At 35.0% G+C, this 25102-nt stretch overlaps 1 pseudogene; it reads right to left on the bottom strand.

The window, feature by feature from the left end:
- Positions 1–535: 535 nt before the first annotated feature.
- LOC113625957 (ATP-dependent RNA helicase DDX39A pseudogene) overlaps positions 536–25102 on the bottom strand; it is a 125202-nt pseudogene continuing 100635 nt past the window's right edge.

Here is a 25102-nt window from a genome sequence, read left to right as displayed (position 1 = left end):
GAAAGAGGAAAACAAATACTGTAAGCTAAAGCATATATATATGGAATCTAAAAAAAAAAAAAAGATACTGATGAACCTAATTACAGGGCAGGAATAAAGAGGTAGACATAGAGAATGGACTTGATGTCATGGGGTGGGAGGGTGAAGCTGGGGCCAAGTGTGAGTAGCATTGACATATCTACACTACCGAATGTAAAATAGTTGGCTGGTGGGAAGCAGCAATATAGCACAGGGAGATCTGCTCAGTGCTTTGCGATGACCTAGAGGGGTGGGATGGGGAGGGTGGGAGGGAGGCTCAAGAGGGAGGGCATATGGGGACACGTGTATGCATATGGCTGATTCGCTTTGTTGTGCAACAGAAACTGGCACAGTATTGTGAAGCAATTATACTCCAATAAAGGTCTATTAAAAATAATAATAATAAATACCTGGTCTCTAGCACCACACAGGCCTTACTGTGAGAGCATATCTCCATCACCACCTTCTGAACTGAATTTTTCCATAATAAAATTTATCCTTACACAAATCTACAGCTTTTAAACAGTAAAAAGAAAGACCCACTGTCACCTAGGAAGAGGACTTGAAACAACACATGGGAAGCAGGGCGGCTCTGGGACATCAGGGCATGTGGTTACCGGCTCTGCTCAATGTATGTGGAGATGTTTATTTCTTCTGGAAGCTCTGCCACATTCATTTCAAACCTGTCCTGGACATCACTGAGGATGTTGGCATCATTCTCATCAGACACGAAAGTAATGGCCAGGTCTTTGGTTCCAAAGTAACCCGCACGGGCCACGTGGCGGAGGTAGGTGTCCGAGTCCTCGGGAATGTCATAATTGAAGACAGTGTAGACACGCTCAATGTCCGTTCCTCAGCCAGACAGATTGGTGGCCACCAGGATCCACTACCGGAAGTCCTTGAACTGCTTGATAACATGACAGTTGCTCCTCCTGGGCCATGCCCCTGTTGATGGCAATGGCTGGGAAGTTCTGCTCCATGAGGAGCCGGGCTAAGGCCATGCAGCATTGCACCGACTTCCCAAATATCACCACCTGGTTAAACTCCAGCACGTCCACAAGATCAAAGAGCTTGCAGTTCTTCTGCAGGAAGTCTGACGTAGTACTGCTGCAGCCCAAGCAGTGTGAGCTTGGTCTCGTTGTCCACAAACACCTCCAAGGGGTCTTGCCTGAACTTCCTGCAGACGGGCAGGAACAACTACGGTCAGGACTAAGAGACTGGTTCAGTGGGATGGAACAATCTACCGACTCAGCTTCTGGATTCTGAGACTTGGAGAAGTTTCAAACGTGGGACTTTAGGGCAGCACAGTTTGTCACCCCTAATTGTGTCTCTTTGACAAGAGGATTAATCTAGGCTGGTTATTTTTAAAAAAAAACACGACTCCGGAGGTCTTTCTTGTTATCGCCCCCTTAACTGCCTGCCTTTAGATTTATGGTACTGTTCCTGGAATAAAACCGTCACTGGAGATGTCTGCAAAATGTGGGCTAGGAGTGGTGGGGGAACAGGGCCTAGAGATCAAAGTCCACTCTGTGTCCCATTGTCTCCATGTGGCCCAGCAAACAGTTGTTTACCAAACATTTGCTTCTCCATCTTCCATGAATTGCCTTCCTCCCCTCGGAAGTCCCGACCACCCACCCGCAACAGAAGCTTTTGTCTTTAGCTACAGAAGCTTTTGTCTTTAGCTGAAGATGGTGTGTTTTTGTTTGTTTGTTTGTTTTAACATCTTTATTGGAGTATAATTGCTTTACAATGGTGTGTTAGTTTCTGCTTCATAACAAAGTGAATCACTTATACATATACATATGTTCCCATATCTCTTCCCTCTTTCGTCTCCCTCCCTCCCACCCTCCCTATCCCACCCCCTAGGTGGTCACAAACCACCTAGCTGATCTCTCAGCCATAAAAAGAAACGAAATTGAGTTATTTGTAGTGAGGTAGATGGACCTAGAGTCTGTCATACAGAGTGAAATAAATCAGAAAGAGAAAAACAAATACCATATGCTAACACATATATATAGAATCTAAGGAAAAAAAAAAAAGGTCATGAAGAATCTAGGGGTAAGACGGGAATAAAGACACACACCTACTAGAGCATGGACTTGAGGATATGGGGAGGGGGAAGGGTAAGCTGTGACAAAGTGAGAGAGTGGCATGGACATATATACACTACCAAACATAAAATAGCTAGTGGGAAGCAGCCGCTGAAGACAGTGTTTAAAGTGAGAATTTCAACCATCGTGGTGAGTTAGTTTTCCTGGGTCTCTCCATTGTTCGATTTTCTGTTAATCTGCCTCATGTTAATCTAATTCTTAGAGCAGCCAGAAGAGCCCAGAAGGGTGGAGGAAATTTATTCCTCCCCAACAGCACACACACACGTTGTATAATTATTAGTTCTGTTTCTCCGGGGAACCCTGACTGATAGAGAGATCTACACTGGGGTAAAGTGCTAGACTGTTTTATATAACTTAAAACTACAGTCCCTAAATTTCTCCTTCTAATTTCTCGACTTTCCATTTAATATTTATTGTGACTATCTGATAATAGAGTGATATAGAAATAAGTATGTAATTTATTAGAAAATCACAAAACTTATCCTTTTGTTTTTTTACAGAACAGAAAAATAAGTATTAAAACATTAGTTTATTTTCCATAGGAATAAACATAATTGAGACCAAATTTGAGATAATAGATTAAATATTTGTTCAGTCTCCATGTGATTTAACTTCCTTGTCTACAGTTTTGCAGAAAATGCTTTTTTCTTTCCAAATACAATGGGGTCATTTTGTTCACTGTCACTTTCATGTCTTCTTTTTCATACTTCTCAACATTCACGAAGCTTTATGGTCCTTTTTCACCTTTATCTTCTATCACAGGACACAAGGTTATCATTCTGTCCTCTTGCATCAAACACCTCATTTTTTCACCCCCTCCTTCCACTTTCTACCTCTTAATTCTGCATCTTTCCCCACCTCTGGATCCTTGGCCTTTTGTTTTCCTACTTATCCTTTCTTTCAGAGATTTAGTGTTTCTAAGAATTCAAATATTTTTTTCTGTGTTGCTGTGTTTTTAGAATCCTCTGTTTTTAGTTCCAGAAATATAAAAAGCAATTGTATTTTACAGGAGAAGATATATTGGTGCACTTTTAAGAAAGCAACAATCACAGCACTAATTAGGAAGGGGACTAGCAATGCACACAAAAGGGGAATTTGGGGAAGACTCAAAGTAGGCTGACCATAAAATGGGATAATAACAAAATTACACATTTAAAGAAGAGTGGGAATTTTTACAAAGACTATTCATTACTCGTACAAATAACATTAAAACTCAATGCCTCTCTGTCTAGGAAAGAGGGCAATTGATATTAAGAAAACAGCTTTCAGGGAATGAGAAATAATTCACATATTTCTAAATTACAAATACTAATGTATTTCTCATCCAGCATACTTTTAATTTAAAATGGTTATTAGACCTAAAACTTCTAGTCTGTGGAAAAATAAGTCCTATGAATCTTTAAACAAGTGATATTTTTTTTTAATTGAAGAATAAATTATGATATTAAGCAAATTATATACACAGTAAATCAGGTGAGGGTCAATTCAAAATAATCTAAACAGAGAGGGTTTATGAATAGAAGAAGCAATATATATATTTTTAATGGTACAAGGAATCCAAGGATATTTATGGCAAAATATATGATAATTTAATTGTGAGGAGAAATTCAGATGAAAATTTGGAAACTTATATATATATACATAAATATGTAAAAAGCTCATATATACATATTGTAAAAACTTCACATTTTACTTGAATAATTTATATATAAGAAGATGTATTTCTTTCTGGTAGTACTTCATACATATGGAAATCAGCATATTATCACTGAATTGTCCTCAGTACAAAATGTGTCATTTTAATAAAAATGATACAATAAAATAGCTATTTGATTTCAGGAACCTATGCATCTGATTTGATATTACATTCTAAATTAAATAGATAGCAAGTGTTTTTTTTCCATGCTTCCAATATAGAGAGAGGCCAAAACATTTGCATATGAAATATATTAACTGTCATGAAATACTTATCTTCACAGCCAGTTTCAGCAGATAATATTTATTCAATCATGCAGTCAGAATTCAAAAGGAAATTTAATGACAATTTTATTTAAGAACGTTGTCATCTTGGTTCTGGAGAAAACAATTGGGACACTATTTCTGCCAAAGACGTTTAGGAAACTCAAGGCTGGCAGTTATGCAAATTCATTTCAAACAACAACTCTGACATCATTCAAGGACACGGTGTTCATAAAGATTTTCTTCTACTGTGACCGTCTTTGTAATTGTGCATTTAAGAAAGAAAAGTTATATTTTCAACCCATTTCACATCAGGAAGAAAATAATGAAGCTCAGGGGTGGTTGTTTAGATGATAGCATTGAAATTGCTTTAGATTTTTTAGAGAAATGCCATTTTCCCCATGATGCACTTTATTTTTCTGGTTGCTGCATTTCTCTTTCAATTGTCTTGGTTAGCAGTAATGATGTGCAATGTTGGTAATGCATTATTGTTGTATGACAAGTGAAAATATTATAGATTTCAGGGTTTGTAAACATCTAACAAAGAAAGTGTATTTCTTTTCCCCAAACTAATTCAGAACCAAATGGGAGAAAGAATCAGGATTTAGATTGATTAATACCCAAATTTTACCTTTATTATTAATAAAGTTGAGTGAAGAGCATGATTTTATATGTGTGAAGAGAACTTGCTACTACTTATCCCCGATTTGGGTTTATTAACCAACCTAGTTAGGGCCACAACTGGAAAAATTACAGGATTTCCATAAAAGAGTCATCCCATGCAGCTTGTGGTCAGGCAGCTCCCAGATAATAAAATATTACAATATTTTATCACTAACTTATACTAAACTTACTATATTAACTTTTTATCACTGCATAAACATCACCACAGACTTATCAGCTTAAACCAGCACTCATGTATTACCTCACAAGTAGGTCAGAAGTCCAGGCATGTCTCTTGTGGGTCCTGGGTGCAAGGAGCCACACCTCACAGTGTCATGTTGGCCTGCGCTGAGGCTCAGGGTCCTCTCCCCAGTTCATGTGACTGTGGACAGAGCTCATTTTCTTGCTGCTGTTGAACACATGGGAGCTTGCTTATTCAAGACCAGATAGATCATCTTGCTGATCTCAACAAAAGCCTCAACAGTCTTTTAAGGGTTCACCTGGTAAGGTCAGGCCTACCTAATTCAATGTCAAACTGATGAAAGATTTTACTTATATCTGCAAAATGCCTTCACCTTTGCCATTGAATGCAACATCATCATGGGAGTGCATTCCACCATATCTATAGGTTCTTCCTACAAAAATGGGAGATTATAGAGAGTATTAACACTAGGGAATGGGAATCTTTGGGGCCATCTTAGAATCCTTCCTACCCCATTTACCAACCATAAAATTCACTCTTTCCTTTAAGAAGTTAACATGGAATAAAGACATAGGTCAAGAATTTACCCTAACTAAATATTTTTACTAGAAAATATCAGGCTAAGGGAAAGATTGTCTCCAATGAAGAGACTGCTCTGGATTTTGGTGTGGTTTTGGTGTGAATTTTGTGAATTCTTTGTCCCTCATCCCAGTGAGCCAGCAGGATGAGGAACCAGCTTTTAGAGCTAAGCGTGTTCAGTCCTGCTCTTCAGTCTCCAGATTCAGGAACTGTCTTGATGGGAAAAAGGCAAAGGTAGAGAGTCACTCCAAGTGGGGACCCAGGCTGCCAAATGTTGGTCGCAAGCACATGTTCTCTAAACTTGGGCTTGGATCCAGACAGAGAAGAGCTCACAATGGAAACAGTGATGGCTGTTTGCTCAAGCAGCCAAGAGAATGAAAAGCACATTGAAACCCAGCAATGGGAAGAGGCACGGTGGGCCCCTGGGTGGTAAAACCAACCTGACAACAGAGCAGGATCAGAAAGCCCATTCCCAGCATCTTTCTTCATTTCAACAACAGACCTTTATATACAACTTCTCAGGAAACTGCTGAGAAATTAAACTGTGGGCAACCCAAGCCTTGCCCAGCAATAGATGCATGATCAATCTAGTTTGCTCTTGGTTTCATTGAATTAGCTTCCATTAATTGAGAGGAAGCAAAGAGCTTTTCTCAATGTATGTTCCTTGTCCCTCCCCACCCAAGATTTCATCAACTTTCTTTTTTATTGCTACCACTAATGGATTGTTTTGACTTCCATTGAGTGCCTTTTCAGTTGGTATTTTCATAATGAAGATGGAAAAATTAGTTGTGGTCAGGATATGAAGACCTTGAATACAGACAAAAGATTGTGACATCTGCAAGCCCAGAAGAGTCACTGAGAAGTATGTTATTTGGAGTTATGTTTCAAGATAACATTCCTTAATAACAGTCTTTGGGAGTTTAATTACAGATGGGAGAAACATGATATTGGAAGGCCATTGTGAACATTAGAATTTTAAGTCTATTATAATAGTCCAGGAAGAAAAGAATGGTGTCTAAACAAGAGTAATAGCAGTAGGAATGAAAAGGTAAAAGTCTAAAATGTGTTAGTTAATAACTTACTTTTGCATAGTACCTGTATTTTCTCAGCTTTTCATAGAAATTTAAATTTACTCATGCTGGAAAAATGAAAAAAAAATACTAAGTATAAACATCAACCGTGTTTATAGTCTTAAAAATATTAAATCACACACATTTTGCAGCTAAGGAAAACAAAATCCAGAGATGGTAAATAACTTTCCCAAGAGCAGGGATAGAGCTACTAGGCAATACTTACAGTTCTAACTATCTTCAAACTTTTTATATAACATGATCAGATAATTTCTTCAACAGTTTTATATATATATATATGTGTGTATATATATATATATATACATGTTTTGTGTATATATATATATATATATGTGTGTGTGTTTTGTGTGACTTCTCATTAATGTCTTCCAATTCATAAATTTTATATTCATTGATTTAAAATTTATTCTGTAGCGTGACATATTTATTTCAATGGCTTCTTTTTATTTCCAGGATTTCTCAGATGGACTTTATTTTTAGAGGAGATTTAGGTCAAAGCAAATTGAGAGGAAGTTATAACTCCTTCCCCGAAGTGGTACATTTGTTATAATCCATGAACTTACATTAATATATCATTATCATCTAGGGTCCATAGTTTACATTAGAGTTAACTTTTGGCATTGCACATTCTATGGGTTTGGACAAATGTATAAGTGACATTTATCCACCATTATAGTATCATACAAAGTAGTTTAACTGCCCTAAAAATCCTCTGTGCCTCACCTATTCATCCCTCCCCACTAATGCCTAATGATCACTGCTTTTTTGATTATCTCCATAGTTTTGCCTTTTCCAGGATGTCATATAGCTGGAAACATAAAGTATGCACTCTTTTCAGATTGGTTACTTTCACTTAGCAATAAACATTCATGATTCTTCCATGTCTTTTCACGGCTTGATAGCCCATTTTTTCAGTACTGACTGAATAATATTCCATTTCTGGATGCACTGAAATTTATTTATGCATTCACCTTTGGAAAGATATCTTTGTTTGCTTCCAGGTTTTGGAAATTACGAATAAAGCTGCTATAAACATCTGTGTGTGGGTTTTTGTGTGAACATAAGTTTTCAACCCTAGAAGCATGATTGCTGGATTGTATGGTAAGAGAATGTTTAGTTTTGTAAGAAACAGCCAAACTGTCTACCAAAGTGGCTGCACCATTTTTGCATCCCCACCAGCAATGAATGAGAGTTCCTGCTGGTCCACATCCTCACCAGCATTTGGTATTGTCAGTGTTTGGAATTTTGATCATTTTAATAAGCATGTAGTGATATTTCATCATTGTTTGAACTTCAGATTCCCTAATGACATATAATTTGGTGCCTATTTTCATATGTTTATTTGCCACCAGTATATCTTCTTTGGTGAGGTGTCTGTTAAGATATTTGCCCCATTTTTAATTAATTTGCATGTTTTCTTACTGTTGAGTGTTAAGTGTTCTTTGAATATTTCGGAAGTGTTCTTTGTCGACTGTGGTTTGCAAATATTTTCTTCTAGTCTGTGGTTTATTTTCCCATTCTCTTGACTGTGTTTTTGCAGAACAGAAGTTTTTAATTATAATGAAGTCCACCTAATCAATTCCTCACGGATTATACTTTTGGTATTGTAGCTAAAAAGTCATTGCAAGTCCAAAGTTATCTATATTTTCTCCTGTATTATCTTTTAAGAGTTTCACAGTTTTGCATTTTACATTTAGGCCTACAATCCATTTTGAGTTAACCTTCTTGAAGGGTTTAAGTTCTGTCTAGATTCTTTTTTTATTTATTTTCATGCAGGTATCCAGTTATCTAGCAAAATTTGTCATATTGCTTTGCTTCTTTGTTAAAGATCAGTTGGCTATATTTGTGTGAGTTTGTGTCTGGACTCCTTATTCTGTTTCATTGACCTATCTGTCTCTTCTTTTACCAAGAAGAGATAGCTTGGTTATGATAGCTATATTTCTAATATTTTTACTTTGACCCTCTTCATTGCTTCTTGCTTATGACAATTGAAGTAGGATGGATTTTTTTCATAATTACTTGTATTTTTCAGTTAATTGTATTCTTTATCTCCTTGAGGATAAATATATACTCATTGGATAGCTCTTTTAAGGTTGTCTAATTTATTAGAATTCTAAACAGATTTATCTCAATTTTTTTTCTGTTTGCTCTCTTACTGTTAAATTTCATCACATATTTTGGACTGTACTTTGTAGACTCACCTTGAATGTGTATTTTGTCACCTTCTCGATTACACTTCTCAATACTACAGTTTTGTTTTCACCTTCATCTGTTTTTCTAGGTTTCTCAGACCAGAATTATTATTTTTATATTTGTGATTACCCATCTATAGAGATATTAGCAATATTGCAGATTTTGTTGCAAAGGTTTAACTCCAATCCTAGCCTCTAAATTTTACCTGCTTCACTCATTACCTTTCCATGTGTAATGGTTAATTTTATATGTCAACGTGGTTAGGCTATTGTACCCAGTTATTTGGTAAACAACAGTCTAAATATAGCTGTGAAAGTAGTTTGTAGATGTGATTAACATTTAAATCCATAGACTTTGAGTAAAGCAGGTTATCACCATAACCTGGGTGAGCCACATTCAATGAACTGATGGCCTTAGTAAAGACTAAGGTCCCCAAGGAAGAAGGAATTCTTTGTCCAGACAGACTTCAGACTCAAACTGCTGCATCAGCTCTTCCCTGGGTCTTTAGGCTTCAGCCTGCCCCAAAGATCTCAGACCCACCAGCCTCCATAACTGCATGAGCCAATTCCTTCAATTCTCTCTCTCGCTCTCTTTCATATATAAATAGCTCCTATTTGTTCTGGTTCTCTGAAGAACCCTAACACCATGTACAGAGATTTCTATTTCCTATATATATATATTACCTATAGCCCCAGGGGGTGGTCAACTGTATTTTTGTTTGTTTATTTGTTTGTTTGTTCTCAGACAAATACAGTTTTAGTTTTCTTTTTTCACACCCAGTATGCTTGGGATAAAGATAGTGGCAGTGGATGGGGGTGCACCACCTTCAGAAGGCTTCCTCTGCTTTTTATCTATGTCAAATTTTCAGAATTTTTATATCAATCTTTATATTCTATTGCAGAGGAAATATATGGAAAAATTAAATTTATTCTTTAAAAAATTTTTAATCTCAGTAATTTTCCTTAAAAATGAGTGACATTTATATTTCCCTTATATCTAAATTACTATGAGTAAATTAATATAATTTAATATTTAGTTGTTTTGGTTTCATATTTTTATCAGTTTTTGTCATAAATGATTTAGCTTGTAGACAAAAAATAGTAAATTTCTTGTTAGTATTTGATTTAAATTCTCAAAATTTATGAATATCTTTTTAGAATATTTGTGGATTACAATATGTCAGGACAATAATCTTTCAAACAAGAGAAAGTACTGGAACCATAATTCTTTGAGTTATTTACATAGAGCTTCTCCAATGTCATTTTCTGTGATTTGAGCACATTTGTAATTTGATACATAACTGCAAAACTCAATCAAAACATTTTAGTTTGAGACTATATTACAAAGCTACAGTAATCAAAACAGTAAGATATTGGCACAAAAACAGAAATATAGATCAATGGAACAGGATAGAAAGCCCAGAGATATACCCATGCACATATGGTCACCTTATCTTTGTAAAGGAACAAGAATATACAATGGAGAAAAGACAGCCTCTTCAATAAGTGGTGCTGGGAAAACTGAACAGCTACATGTAAAAGAATGAAATGAGAACACTTCCTAATACCATACACAAAAATAAACTCAAAAAGGATTAAAGACCTAAATGTAAGGCCAGACACGATAAAACTCTTAGAGGAAAACGTAGGCAGGCAGAACACTCTATGACATAAAACACAGCAAGCTCTTTTTTGACCCATCTCCTAGAGAAATGGAAACAAAAACAAAAATAAATAAATGGGACCTAATGAAACTTAAAACCTTTTGCACAGCAAAGGAAGCCGTAAACAAGACAAAAAGACACCCCTCAGAATGGCAGAAAATATTTGCAGATGAAGCAACTGACAAAGGATTAAACTCCAAAATATACAAGGAGCTCATGCAGCTCAATATCAAAAAAACAAACAACCCAATCCAAAAATGGGCAGAAGAACTAAATCAACATTTCTCCAAAGAAGATATACAGATTGCCAACAAACACATGAAAGGATGCTCAACATCACTAATCATTAGAGAAATGCAAATGAAAACTACAATGAGGTATCACCTCACACCAGTCAGAATGGCCAGTATCAAAAAATCTACAAACAATAAATGCTGGAGAGGGTGTGGAGAAAAGGGTATCCTTTTGCACTGTTGGTGGGAATGTAGCTTGATACAGCCACTATGGAGAACAGTATGGAGGTTCCTTAAAAAACTAAAAATAGAACTACCATATGACTTAGCAATCCCACTACTGGGCATATACCTGAGAAAACCATAATTCAAAAAGAGTCATGTACCACAATGCTCATTGCAGCACTATTTACAATAGCCACGACATGGAAGCAACCTAAGTGTCCATCAACAGATGAATGTATAAAGAAGATGTGGCACATATATAAAATGGAATACTACTCAACCATCAAAAGAAATGAAATTGAGTTATTTGTAGTGAGTTGGATGGACCTAGAGTTGTCATGCAGAGAGAAGTAAGTCAGAAAGAGAAAAAAAATACCATATGCTATCACATATACATGGAATCTAAAAAACAAAAAAAAAAGTTTCTGAAGAACCTAGGGGCAGGACAGGAATAAAGACGCAGACGTAGAGAATAGACTTGAGGACACAGGGAGGGGGAAGGGTAAGCTGAGACAAAATGAGAGAGTGTCATGGACATATATACACTACCAAATGTAAAATAGATAGCTAGTGGGAAGCAGCCACATAGCACAGGGAGATCAGCTCGGTGCTCTGTGACCACCTAGAGGGGTGGAATAGGGTGGGTGGGAGGGAGATGCAAGAGGGAGGGTATATGGCATATATGTATACATATAGCTGATTCACTTTGTTATACAGCAGAAACTAACACAACATTGTAAAGCAATTATACTCCAATAAAGAAGTTTAAAAAAATTCAGCTGTAATATGGTTATTTGCTCATTCCTCAGATCCTTAGATTGATATCAAATTAAATTTTGTACAGGTTTGAGGAGCCTAAATTTAGTTTATAAGGGTCTTATGATTTTTATATCAAGTAAATTGTTATGATAGAGGGGAAAAAACAAAATAAATATTAAACTGCTTCTAAATGCTACAATTAATAAAAAATCTATTTCTGTTTTGGATTTTGCAGCTATTTTTTGTTTTTAATTTGGTGGTATTGATAAGGACTGACTCATCCAAAGTAGCTATTAATTATACAGCAGACCACTCGTAAGAAACTTAGCCTATCATGCAAAGTAGTTTGGTTTAGTGCTGTGTGTGACATGATTTTAATCTGTATTATCATTTGTGAGTGATGATGGTAACAACTGTATTACGTACTTATACAACTATCTTATTTCTCAGTGTCTCCATATTTAGTCTTCAACAATTTATGCTCAAATATTTAAAAATTATTTTTCCTTCCTCAAGGAATTAACAAAACAGAACAATTTTCTGAGATGGCCGTTAGGATTTGAAAAACATTCTTGTTGCTTTTGCTTTTCAGAATGGATTTTCTGTCAGCACAAATAATCACCAGTGTTGTTTGTAATTTTACAATTCAATAATTTGTCTAAAGGTATTTAGCAGTGAACAGCTACAATCTATTTCATCTGTTAGGTTCTAATTTTTTCATCTTTGGTCCTCTTCTCTTTGATATTCACTGAGCATTGTGGGATTATCTGATGTCTGTTAAAAGTTGTACAAAAAATATTAATAGAGTATAAAAAAAATTTTAGTTTGAAAAGTCATTGTATATCATCTTAGGTTTATAACATTTTTAATAGACAAAAATGTGTTGTCTAACTCTCTTTACACTTAAAATTCTGGGTCTGTTGCATTTTGCTATAAAATTCTCAGAATATATTTATTGAACTGGCTCTAGCATGGTGGCTACAGTTTGCAGTCTCCTAACTTGCAGTTTATGTCACTATGGTATACAATTTGGTTTATTATTTTTATTATGTGAAGTAAACTTAAGGTCATACTAACAATTATGTCACTTTCAAGCACTTGCATTCTATACACATTCTTTAGGAGAAAGTAAAAGATGGGTTTATAATTCATGCAATGAAAATTATGTAAAACTATGGTGGATTCATTGGTGTGTGTTTAAATGTTAAAGTAAAACTGATGAAAACGATTGAGAAGTATTTTTGTAGACCATACAAAGATTTCTACATGTAACAAGTGGGAGCGATGTGATAACTTTTGTATTTTGCCATTTTTTTCTCCAGTACAAAAATAAGATCAGGAAATGTATGATTACAAGTTGTTTCTGGTGAGTAAGACAGACAGACATTGGCATGCACGTGTTGTCAAAATGCCATCCTGTTGCATACATCATAGGCCATACATCAATATTGATCTCAACATTTCTTTTCCTGTCTATCCCACTGATCTCAAAATAATCAGTGATCAAAACAAAAGGTTCTACTTTTTTGGCATGAGCATTCAGTGATAAACCATGCAAACAGTTTCCCAGGATTTCTTTGTTATATGTGAGTTGCTTATATGCTGAGACACATACTAAGGAAAAACTCAGTTCTGATCTCTCTTTCTTTTTTTTCTCTCAAATGAAAAACGTAAGCAATACAAAACTCTTCTTTCGATCCAACATGCACTTTTGGATGTTATCTTTATGAATGTGCTGGAAGATTTCGTTCAGTTTTCTTTGCTGCTTCCAATTAATCTCACCAATTAATCTTTTCATGTCTTTATGATCTTATCCAATTAAGTACCATTTATATGCATGAGGGCATCTTCAACCAGGACTGTTTCTTGATTTAAGACAAGTATATACAACTTTCAGGTGCTGGAAATGCAAAGATGGAGAAAGAGATGATCTTATCCTTGAAACACTTCATTTAGTAAAAGAAACAAATACTTCATCAGCTGACAAATATAAAAAAGTCTGCATTATATAAAAATTTTAAAATAACACAATATGATGCATGATAATATAAAAAGTTAGGGTAGGGATGGAAAGAGAGAGACAGAACTTCAGCATGTGGAAAAATGCTGCCAAATACTTCTTTTAAATTATTTTATTGAATTTCTTCTACAGACTGAAAATTAAATGTCTAGATTAATGATATAATTGATGTAAAATGTATATGTTACAATTTTGCATTGTAGAGAAATATACTTTCTGAATGTTATAGAAGGCAAATAAAGTGTCCATATGATGGATATATATAGTGGATTATATTCCCTATTCTATCATTTTTCCCTGTGGCCTCTTTCTATCTTTCTAACTTTTTATTGTTATAACAGAAATATATATATACCTTTATTCACAAATTTATATGTATTATATAAGAATGTTTCTACAAACACAAGCACATATGCAAGCTATACACACAGAGTTATTACCAAACAAAGGTATAAAAATGATGGGACAAGAACAATGAGAGTTAACCATTTTGTATTTTCCCTTATTTCAATAAAGATATTAGTTGCATATTAAAAACAATCTCTGGTCACAGGGATTGCTTTATGAAACAAACATCTCAATTTTATGGACAAACAGGGAAACAGCTGTCATGTAATCTTACTCCAGGATTTTCAGGCCAGCGTAGCAATTATAAAGCAGGACACACTGTCTAATGTAGCTGACATGTAATCAGCTTCCACTGTTGCTTTGGCCAAAATGACATGCATTAACTTTTGTAAGAAAAACATCTTTATTGAGCAGGAAATTATTTAGAAATGGCTTTGCATTAGGTGAAACAATATTCTTTTATAATCATAATGATGTTTTTGAAAGGATACCACAAATAAATTTTGCTTGATGAAAACTACCTATCTACCTATCTATCATCTATCTATCATCTATCTATCTATCTATCTATCTATCTATCACAATTATTTCAGAAGTTGGAGATTAATCCTTTGTCAGTTGCTTTGTTTGCAAATATTTTCTCCCATTCTGAGGACTGTCTTTTCATCTTGTTTATGGTTTCCTTTGCTGTGCAAAAGTTTTTAAGTTTCATTAGGTCCCATTTGTCTATTTTTGCTTTTATTTCCACTTCTCTAGGAGGTGGGTTAAAAAGGATCTTTCTGTGAATTATGTCATAGAGTGTTCTGCCTATGTTTTCCTCTAAGAGTTTTACAGTGTCTGGCCTTACATTTAGATCATTAATCCATTCTGAGTTTATTTTTTGTGTATGGTGTTAGGGTGTGTTCTAATATCATCCTTTTACATGTAGCTGTCCAGTTTTCCCAGAACCACTTATTGAAGAGGCTGTCTTTTCTCCCATTGTATATTCTTGCCACCTTTGGAAAAGATAAGGTGACCATATGTTCTTGAGTTTATCTCTGGCTTTCTATCCTGTTCCATTGATCTATAGTTCTGTTTTTGTGCCAGTACAATACTGTTTTGATTACTGTAGCTTTGTAGTATAGTCTGAAGTCAGGGAGCCTGATTCCTCCAGCTCCATTTTTCTTTCTCAAGTTTGCTTTGGCTATTTGGGGTCTTTTGTGTTTCCATACAAATTGTAAAATTTCTTGTTCTAGCTATGTGAAAAATGCCATTGGTAGCTTGATAGGGATTGCATTGAACCTGTAGATAGCTTTGGGTAGTATACTCATTTTCACAATATTGATTCTTCCAATCTAGGATCATAGTATATCTCTCCATCTGTTTATGTCATCTTTGATTTCTTTCATCAGTGTTTTATAGTTTTCTTAGTACATGTCTTTTGCCTCCTTAGGTAGGTTTATTCCTAGGTATTTTATTTTTTTGTTGCTATGGTAAATGGGTTTGTTTCCTTAATTTCTCTTTCTGATCTTTCATTGTTAGTGTACAGTAATGCAAGAGATTTCTGTGCATTATATTATATCCTTCAAACTTACCAAATTCATTGATTAGTTCTAGTAGTTTTCTGGTGGCATCTTTAGGATTTTCTATGTATAGTATCATGTCTTCTGCAGTCAGTGACAGTTTTACTTCTTTTTCAATTTGTATTCCTTTTATTTCTTTTTCTTCTCTGATTGCTGTGTCTAGGACTTCCAATACTACATTGAATAATAGTAGTGGGAGTTGACATCCTTGTCTTGTTCCTGATCTTAGAGGAAATGCTTTCAGTTTTTCACCATTGAGAATGATGTTTGCTGTGGGTTTGTCATATATGACTTTTATTATGTTGAGGTAAGTTCCCTCTATGCCCACTTTCTGAGAGTTTTTATCATAAATGGGTGTTGCATTTTGTCAAAAGTTTTTCTGCATCTACTGGGATGATCATATGGCTTTTGTTCCTCAACATAATAAAGGCCATATAATCAAGTAACCAAGTAATCAAGACAGTATAGTACTGACACAAAAACGGATATATAGATCAGTGAAACAGGATAGAAAGCCCAGAGACAAACCCACACACTTATGGTCACCTTATCTTTGATAAAGGAGGCAATAATATACAGTGGAGAAAAGACAGCCTCCTCACTAAACGGTGCTGGGTAAACTGGATAGCTACACGTAAAAGAATGAAATTAGAACATTCCCTAACACCATAGACAAAAATAATCTCAAAATCGATTAAAGACCTAAACGTAAGGCCAGACACTCTAAAATTCTTAGAGGAAAACATAGGCAGAACACTCTATGACATAAATCACAGCAAGATCCTTTTATACCCACCTCCTAGAGAAATGTAAATAAAAACAAAAATAAACAAATGGGACTTAATGAAACCTAAAGTAGGAATTTTTATGTGACACAGACATTAATACATTCACTAGAGATTTTCACTGCTCTCCTACTGGCTATGTATAGAATACCTACATTTTTCTAAGGCAAGTGAAGATGAAAACTTTAAAAATGTAATTGCTTTTTACAGACAATGGTTCTGTGATATCACATCTCTCTTTTCAATTCAATCAGGATTTTGCATTATCCAAAAAAGCTGTATCCTATTTAAAGAGGTTTTTATTACAAGGTCTGAACTGGATAGAAAATAAGTGCATGGAACATTAAGGGACATAATTATCTAGGGCTGGTAATTGGTCCAGATGTCAGATGCAACACCAGTAGCTTTATTCACAAAAATGTTTTTAGTTTAAGCGAGTGACTTAACTGTTTCAAGCAATTTAGGAATAAACAGTATTTTCAGGTGGCCTATAGATGGGTAGTGTCAAATTGATTAAATTTTGAATAATTTGAAAGTGTGTGTTTACAGAGGAACAGGTACAATGCCAGATTTTGCTACACTAATATTCACCAGCCAAAAAACTGATACATAAATATTTTGCTCTCCTTGCTTGAAGTCTGTATGTAGAGAACTAGAACTCTTGCTTTAAGAGTTGAACAATCATGAAAAAAATGTATAATTATAAAATTTAAGAATTATTTGCAATATTATTATATCCTCATCCTGCCATTAAGAATAAAACCAAAACAAACCAAAACAAAACCACTTGAACCAGAAATATCTTTACTCTCATGTGTCTTGTTTAATGTCTTTAAGATCTTATGTGTGTGTGTCTATGTGTTTAGAGGTGTGGAGAGGAGCAGTTCGCAATCCCTACAATCACTTTCTGACTATCAGGAATCTAGATGTCCCATATTAATTCTAATCAGTTTAAAGGAAATGTCATCACATGATTCAGTAAGTTATTGTTTCAATCATTAATTAGTTCTTTTATTGATTAATAACATTGAGAACCTATGCAAAAATTTGAATAATGATCTCAGTTCTCAAGGGATGTTAGTCTCATGGGAGACCAAAATTTAACTTCATCTTTTTATAACTATGAGTCCATAAAAACTCACCTTTTTATACTGTATTATTTTAAAACAATACATTAATCATCTTTTAAAAATTGACTATGTGGTTGAACAAATTTTTTTTAATCTCAGGATTATTTCTATCAATTCCATATTTTTTATCTGCTCTTGATAATCCTTACTGTTCTGATTATTTATTGCTGTGTAAAAAATTTACCCTCAAATTCAGTGCTGTAAAACAACCATTTTGTATGTTCACAGGTTCTATGGAGCATTAGAATTTAGACAGACAAAGGGAGGACCATTTGTCTCTGTTCAGTGATGTTTGGGGATTCAACTAACAACTGAGGGCTTGAACTGACTCTACACGTAGGGGCTGAACTCATCTGAGGCATTTCACCCACACTGTGGTGGTCGATACTTACTGTTTGTTGATAAGCTGGTCACTTAGCTTGGCCTTTACCTATAATACAGTGTTTGTGCCCTCTCAGTGGGTCAGAGCTTTCCTACAATATGGTACATAGATTCCAAGGGTAAGTGTCCCAAGGGACAGAACTTGGCAGAAATTGTATTTCCTGTTCTAATGTAGCCTTATAAATTATGGCATATTATTTCTGCTATATTCCATTTGATCAAGGCAGTTACAAAGATCTACCCAGTTTCAAGAGAAAATATATCTTGCTGGGATATTTTCTGCTTTGGTTGCTCACTTCTTTCATTTGTTCTTTTTTATTATTACATTTAATTTTTTTTTTATTTTTAATATTTTTTTTGTTTTTATTTTTTAAAAACTTTCTTTTCTTTTCTTTCTTTCTTTCTTTCTTTTTATCTCCCTTTTCTTCTGAGCCATGTGGATGACAGGTTCTTGGTGCTCCGGCTGGGTGTAAGGCCTGTGCCTCTGAGGTGGGAGATCAGATTGCAGGACATTACTCCACCAGAGACCTCCCAGCTCCTTGTAATATCAAACAGCAAAAGCTCTCCCAGAGATCTCTGTCTCAACGCTAAGACCCAGCTCCACTCAACAACAAGCAAGTTACAGTGCTGGACACCCTATGCCAAACAACTAGCAAGACAGGAACACAACCCCACCCATTAGCAGAGAGGCTGCCTAAAATCATAGTAAAGCTGTCACTGTTTGCAGATGACATGATACTATACATAGAGAATCCTAAAGAGGCTACCAGAAAACTACTAGACCTAATAAATGAATTTGGTAAAGTAGCAGGATACAAAATTAATGCACAGAAATCTCTTGCATTCCTATACACTAATGATGAAAAATCTGAAAGAGAAATTAAGGAAACACTCCCGTTTACCACTGCAACAAAAAGAATAAAATACCTAGGAATAAACCTACCTAGGGAGATAAAAGATCTGTATGCAGAAAACTATAAGACACTGATGAAAGAAATTAAACATGGCGCAAACTGATGGAGAGATATACCATGTTCTGGGATTGGGAGAATCAATATTGTGAAAATGAATCTACTACCCAAAGCAATCTACAGATTCAATGCAATCCCTATCAAATACCACTGGCATTTTTCACAGAACTAGAACAAAAATATTCACAACATGTATGGAAACACAAAAGGCCCCGAATAGTCAAAGCAATCTTGAGAAAGAAAAACAGAGCTGGAGGAATCAGCTCCCTGACTTCAGACTATACTACAAAGTTACAGTAATCAAGACAGTATGGTACTGGCACAAAAACAGAACTATAGATCAATGGAACAGGATAGAAAGCCCAGAGATAAACCCACGCACATATGGTCACCTAATCTTTGATAAAGGAGTCAGGAATATACAGTGGAGAAAAGACAACCTCTTCAATAAGTGGTGCTGGGAAAACTGGACAGCTACATGTAAAAGAATGAAATTAGAACACTCCCTAACACAATACACAGAAATAAACCAAAAGTGGATTAAGAACCTAAACGTAAGGCCGGACACTATCAAACTCTTAGAGGAAACCATAGGTAGAACACTCTATGACATAAATCACAGCAAGATCCCTTTTGACCCACCTCCTAGAGAAATGGAAATAAAAAAAAAATAAACAAAGAACACCTAAAGAAACTTAATGGATTTTGCACAGCAAAGGAAACCATAAATAAGACAAAATGACAACTCTCAGAATGGGAGAAAATATTTGCAAATGAAGCAACTGACAAAGGATTAACCTGCAAAATTTACAAGCAGCTCATGCAGCTCAATATCAAAAAAACAAACAACCCAATCCAAAAATGGGCAGAAGACCTAAATAGACATTTCTCCAAAGAAGATATACAGACTGCCAACAAACACATGAAAGAATGCTCAACACCACTAATCATTAGAGAAATGCAAATCAAAACTACAATGAGGTATCACCTCACACTGGTCAGAATGGCCATCATCAAAAAATCTACAAACAATAAATGCTGGGTAGGGTGTGGAGAAAAGGGAACCCTCTTGTAGTGTTGTTGGGAATATAAATTGATACAGCCACTGTGGAGAACAGTATGGAGGTTCCTTAAAAAACTAAAAATAAAACTACCATAGGACTCAGGAATCCTACTACTGGGCATATACCCAGAGAAAACCATAAAACCAAAAAGTGTCGTGTACCACACTGGTCATTGCAGCACTATTTAAAATAGCCAGGACATGGAAGCAACGTAAAGGTCCATCAACAGATGAAAGGATAAAGAAGATGTGACACATATGTACAATGGAATATTACTCAGCCCCAAAAAGAAACAAAATTGAGTTATTTGTAGTGAGGTGGTTGAGTCTGTTAGAGTGAAGTAAGTCAGAATGAGAAAAACAAATACCATATGCTAACACATATATATGGAATCTAAAAAAAAAAATGGTTATGAAGAACCTAGGGGCAGGACAGGAATAAAGAAGCAGACGTAGAGAATGGATGTGAGGACACGGGCTGGGGGAAGTGTATGCTGAGATAAAGTGAGAGAGTGGCATGGACTGATATATACTACCAAATGTAAAATAAGTAGCTAGTGGGAAGCAGCACATAGCACAGGGAGATCAGCTCAGTGCTTTGTGACAACCTAGAGGGGTGGGATAGGGAGAATGGAAGAGAGACGCCAGAGGGAGGAGATATGGGGATATATGTATATTTATAGCTGATTCACTTTTTTATAAAGCAGAAAGTAACACACCATTCTAAAGCAATTATACTCCAATAAAATGTTAAAATAATTATGTTAAAACATGAGAAAATTAAATATTTCTATTCTGGAAATTTAAAAAAAAGTTTTACAGAGAAAGTACATTCGATCTGTGTCTTGAAATAATCAGTAGGTATTTGGCAAAGGGGAAATTTTTCTTTATAATCATTATCTTCCTTCAGAGGTAGGTATTTTATTTGTTGAAGTTCAAATTCATTTTAAATTAATCTTCTCTATGGACCGGTTCTGTAGTAAATTGAATAAATGTCCTAAAGGAACTCTTAAGTGATGTATCCATGCTACTTTTAAAGTTCAAAATTCAGTGCAACTATGAATACAGTATTAACAAAGGTGATTCTTGTTAAGAACCGTTTGTGGGAATCTGCAGTTGATCCCATTACTGGAATAATGTCTCAATGAGCAGTTATAGTCATTTCACACACAGAAAAATCCCTTTGAAGCTCTCAATCTCCTGAGTCCTTTTTGGTTTTTAAAAGCTATGTTCATTTTTTCCCCAAATGGTTCAAATCCATTATGTTTTTTCTTCTCAATATCTCTAAATGGCTACTCTTCTTCCCTTTAGATTTTCTCTTTATTGATCGGTGACCTCTCATTTTTTCTCTCTAAATTAAACATGAAAATCATTTTTAAAATCTTGTGCTTTATACTTTCATATATGAATCATTCTGTGCCAAGATCACCCCATCTGAACCTTTTTTTCTAACTCAGAAACTTGCCTAAATAATTGTTTTTCTTCTGTTAGTTACCGATTCAACATAGGTCTAATTGTATTTTACACAAAGGCAAGTCATTACTTTTGATTCATTTAGAATGGAGTTGTAAACCCAGGACTCTATAATTCTATAATTTTTTAATTCACTTGGAAAGCTTATCAGAATCAGATATGACATCTTTTTAAGTTACATAATGCATTCAGTGACTAAGAATTTTTGTTGATAAATTATAGATAAAAAAGTTGATCATAGCTATTACTTACCTTATTTTTTATGTTTATAACTCTTTATATAAATGTATGTAGATTTAAAAAAATGTTTTTACCAATGAGATTACTAAAATTCATAAAGTTTAAACAGCTCAAGGTCATGTAACTAGTAAATGGCAGTAAAAGATTTGAACTCATGTCTAGTTTATTACACAGCTCTTTCCACAATAACTTCCTATTTGTGTAATATTGTGTGCAATTCCATTATTGAAGAAATTTAAACCCATAAATTCAGGCCCCAAATTCATAAAATGAAGTAAAACTTGCTTCATTTTGGTTGATTCATTCAAAATTTGTCACATGAATCACTCTGCAAAAACAAAGAACACTAAGGTTTATGTTACAAAAATATTTTATACTCTTTCACCTAGCACTTCCCAAAGTGCTGTGATCACAAAGTATTTTTGTTGCTATGTGTATTTTATACTACTATCCCGGATAGCTAGGGATCCTTGGAAAACACTGTGTGAGATTAGTCACCTATCTGCTTCACTGAGTTACCCTTATCTTAAGTTTCTGTCCATTAATGCTACGTCTGAGATGTTCACTCACACATTCCTATTTTAGGAGATTTAGTTGAAAACAACACCTTGATGATTTCTGTGGAAATATTATTACTATTAAAGTTTCAGGTGTACAACATTATAATTTGACATCTGTGTACACTATAAACTGATCACCCCACAAGTCTAGTTATTGTCCATTGTCATACAGTTGACTCTCTTCACCCATTTTGCTCGCCCCCCAGCCCTCTCCTCCTCTGATAAACACTAATCTGATATCTGTATCTATGCCTTGTTTTTGTTTTATTTAGTTTTTTGTTTTCTTTTAGATTTGACATATGAGTGAAATCGGACAGTATTTGTCTTTTTCCATGTGACTTATTTCATATAGCATAATACCTTCAAGATACATCTATGTCCCAAATGAAAGGATTTCAGTCTTTTTTATGGCTGAGTAGTATTTCATTTTGTATATATACCTCATCTTCTTTATTCATTCATCCATCAACGTACAGGTAGGTTTCTTCCTTATCTTGGCAGTTATAAACAATGCTGCAATGAATATAGGGGTGCCTATGTCTTTCAAATTAATGTTTTCATGTTCTTCAGATAAATATCTAGAAATAGAATAACTAGGTCATATGATAGTTCTACTCTTAATTTTATGAGCAATCTCCATACTGTTTTCCATAGTGTCTGCACCAGTTTATAGTAGCATCTTTATGAGGGTACCCTTTTCTCCACATCCTCTCCAATATTTGTTATTTATTGTCTTTTTAATAATAGCTATTATATCACATATGAAGTGATATTTCATCATGCTTTTGATTTGCATTTCCCTAATAATTAATGATGCTGAACAACTTTTCATGTGCCTGTTGGCTATCCATATGTCTTTTTTGGAAAAATGACTATTTACGACATCTGCCCATTTTTAAGTGGGTTGTGTCTTGGTTGTTGAGTCATATGAGTTCTTTATATACTTTAGATATTAACCCCTTATTGGATATATGATCTGTAAATATCTCCGCCCATTCTGTAAAATACCTTTTTTTTTTTTTTTTTTTTTTGCAGTACGTGGGCTTCTCACTGCTGTGGCCTCTCCTGTTGCGGAGCACAGGCTCTGGACGCGCAGGCTCAGCGGCCATGGCTCACGGGCTCAGCCGCTCTGCGGCATGTGGGATCCTCCCAGACAGGGGCACAAACCCGTGTCCCCTGCATCAGCAGGTGGACTCTCAACCACTGCGCCACCAGGGAAGCCCTGTAAAATACCTTTTGTTTTAAGATGATTTCCTTCACTGTGCAGAAGGTTGTTATTTTGATGTAGTCCCATTTGTTATTGCTTTGTTTCTGTCACCTTTGGAGTCAGATCTACAAAAGCATCACTAAGATGGATGCCAATGAAATTGCCACCTATGTTTTCTTTTAGGAATTTTATGGTTTGAAGTCTTACATTCAAATCTTTTTTTTTTTTTAATTGTTTTGGACGTGCCACATGGCATGTGGGATCTTAGTTGCCTGACCAGGGATCAAACCCATATCCCCTGAAGTAGAAACGTGGAGTCTTAACCATCGGACTGCAAGGAAAGTCCCTACCTTCAAGTCTTTGATTCTTTTTGAGTTAATTTTGGTGTATGTGTAGGATAGTTGTCTACTTTCATTATTTTGCATGTGGCTGTCCAGTGTTCCCAACACCATTTACTGAAGAGACTCTTATTTTTCCATTGAGCTTTGCTTATTTATCGTAAATTAATTGGCCATATAAGTATGGGTTTATTTCTGAACTCTCTATTTTGTTCCACTGATTTGTGTGTCTGTGTTTGTGCCAGCTTGTGATTACTATAGCTTTGTACTATAGTTGAAAATCAGGGAGCTTGATATCCCCAGTTTTGTTTTTCTTTCTCAAGAATGTTTTGACTATTTGTGATCTTTCATGATTCCATAAAAAATTTAGAATTATTTGTTCTAGTTCTGTGAAAAATGCCATTGAAATATTTGTAGGGACTGCATTGAATCTGTAGATTGCTTTGGGTAGTATGGACATTTTAACAATAATGAATTATTTCAGTCCATGAACACAGAATATTTTAAAATTTGTGTCTTCTTCAATTTCTTTCATTAGTGTCTTAAAATTTTTAGTACACAGGTCTTTCACTACCTTGGTTACATTTATTCCTAGGTATTTTTATTCTTTTTGATACAATTGTAAATGGATTATTTTCTTAGCTTCTCTTTATGATTATTTTTAGTACATAGAAACACAACTGACTTCATTTCTGTATATTTAATTTTGTATGCTGCAACTTCACTGAATTTATTTATCAGTTCTAACACTTTTTGATGGACTATTTAGGGTTTCCTATATAAAGTGCTGTATAGTATGCAAATTGTGACAGTTCTACTTCTTCCTTTCCAATCTGGATGCTTTTTAATCTCCTTGTCTAATTGCTATGGGTAGTACTTCCAATATTATGTGGAATGAAAGTGGTGAGAGTGGGCACCCTTGTCTTCTTCCTGATCTTAGAGAAAAAGTTTTAGCTTTTAACTCTTAAGGATGATGGTAGCTATGGCATTGTCATATATAGGCTTTATTATATTGAAGTACTTTCTTTTGATACCTGGTTTTTGAAGTTTTTTTTTTATCATAAATGGATGTTCGATCTTGTCAAATGTTTTTTCCACATCTATTGAGATGATCATATGACATTTATCCTTCATTTTGTTAATGTGTTGTTTCAGTTTGATTGATTTGCAGATGTTGAACCATCTTTGCCTCTCCGGAATAAATCCCACTTTATAATAGTGTATGATTCCTTTATGTATTGTTGGATTTGGTTTGCTAATATTTTGTTGAGGATTTCTGCAAATGTTCATCAGGTTTCTTTTCTTGAGGTATCCTTGTCTGGTTTTGA

Source organism: Aethalodelphis obliquidens, unplaced genomic scaffold, assembly GCF_003676395.1.
Source record: "Aethalodelphis obliquidens isolate GAN/ISIS:26980383/991018 unplaced genomic scaffold, ASM367639v1 scaffold17, whole genome shotgun sequence".
In the NCBI taxonomy this organism is placed as follows: Eukaryota; Metazoa; Chordata; class Mammalia; order Artiodactyla; family Delphinidae; genus Aethalodelphis; species Aethalodelphis obliquidens.
This window is presented reverse-complemented; position numbering and strand designations above follow the sequence as displayed.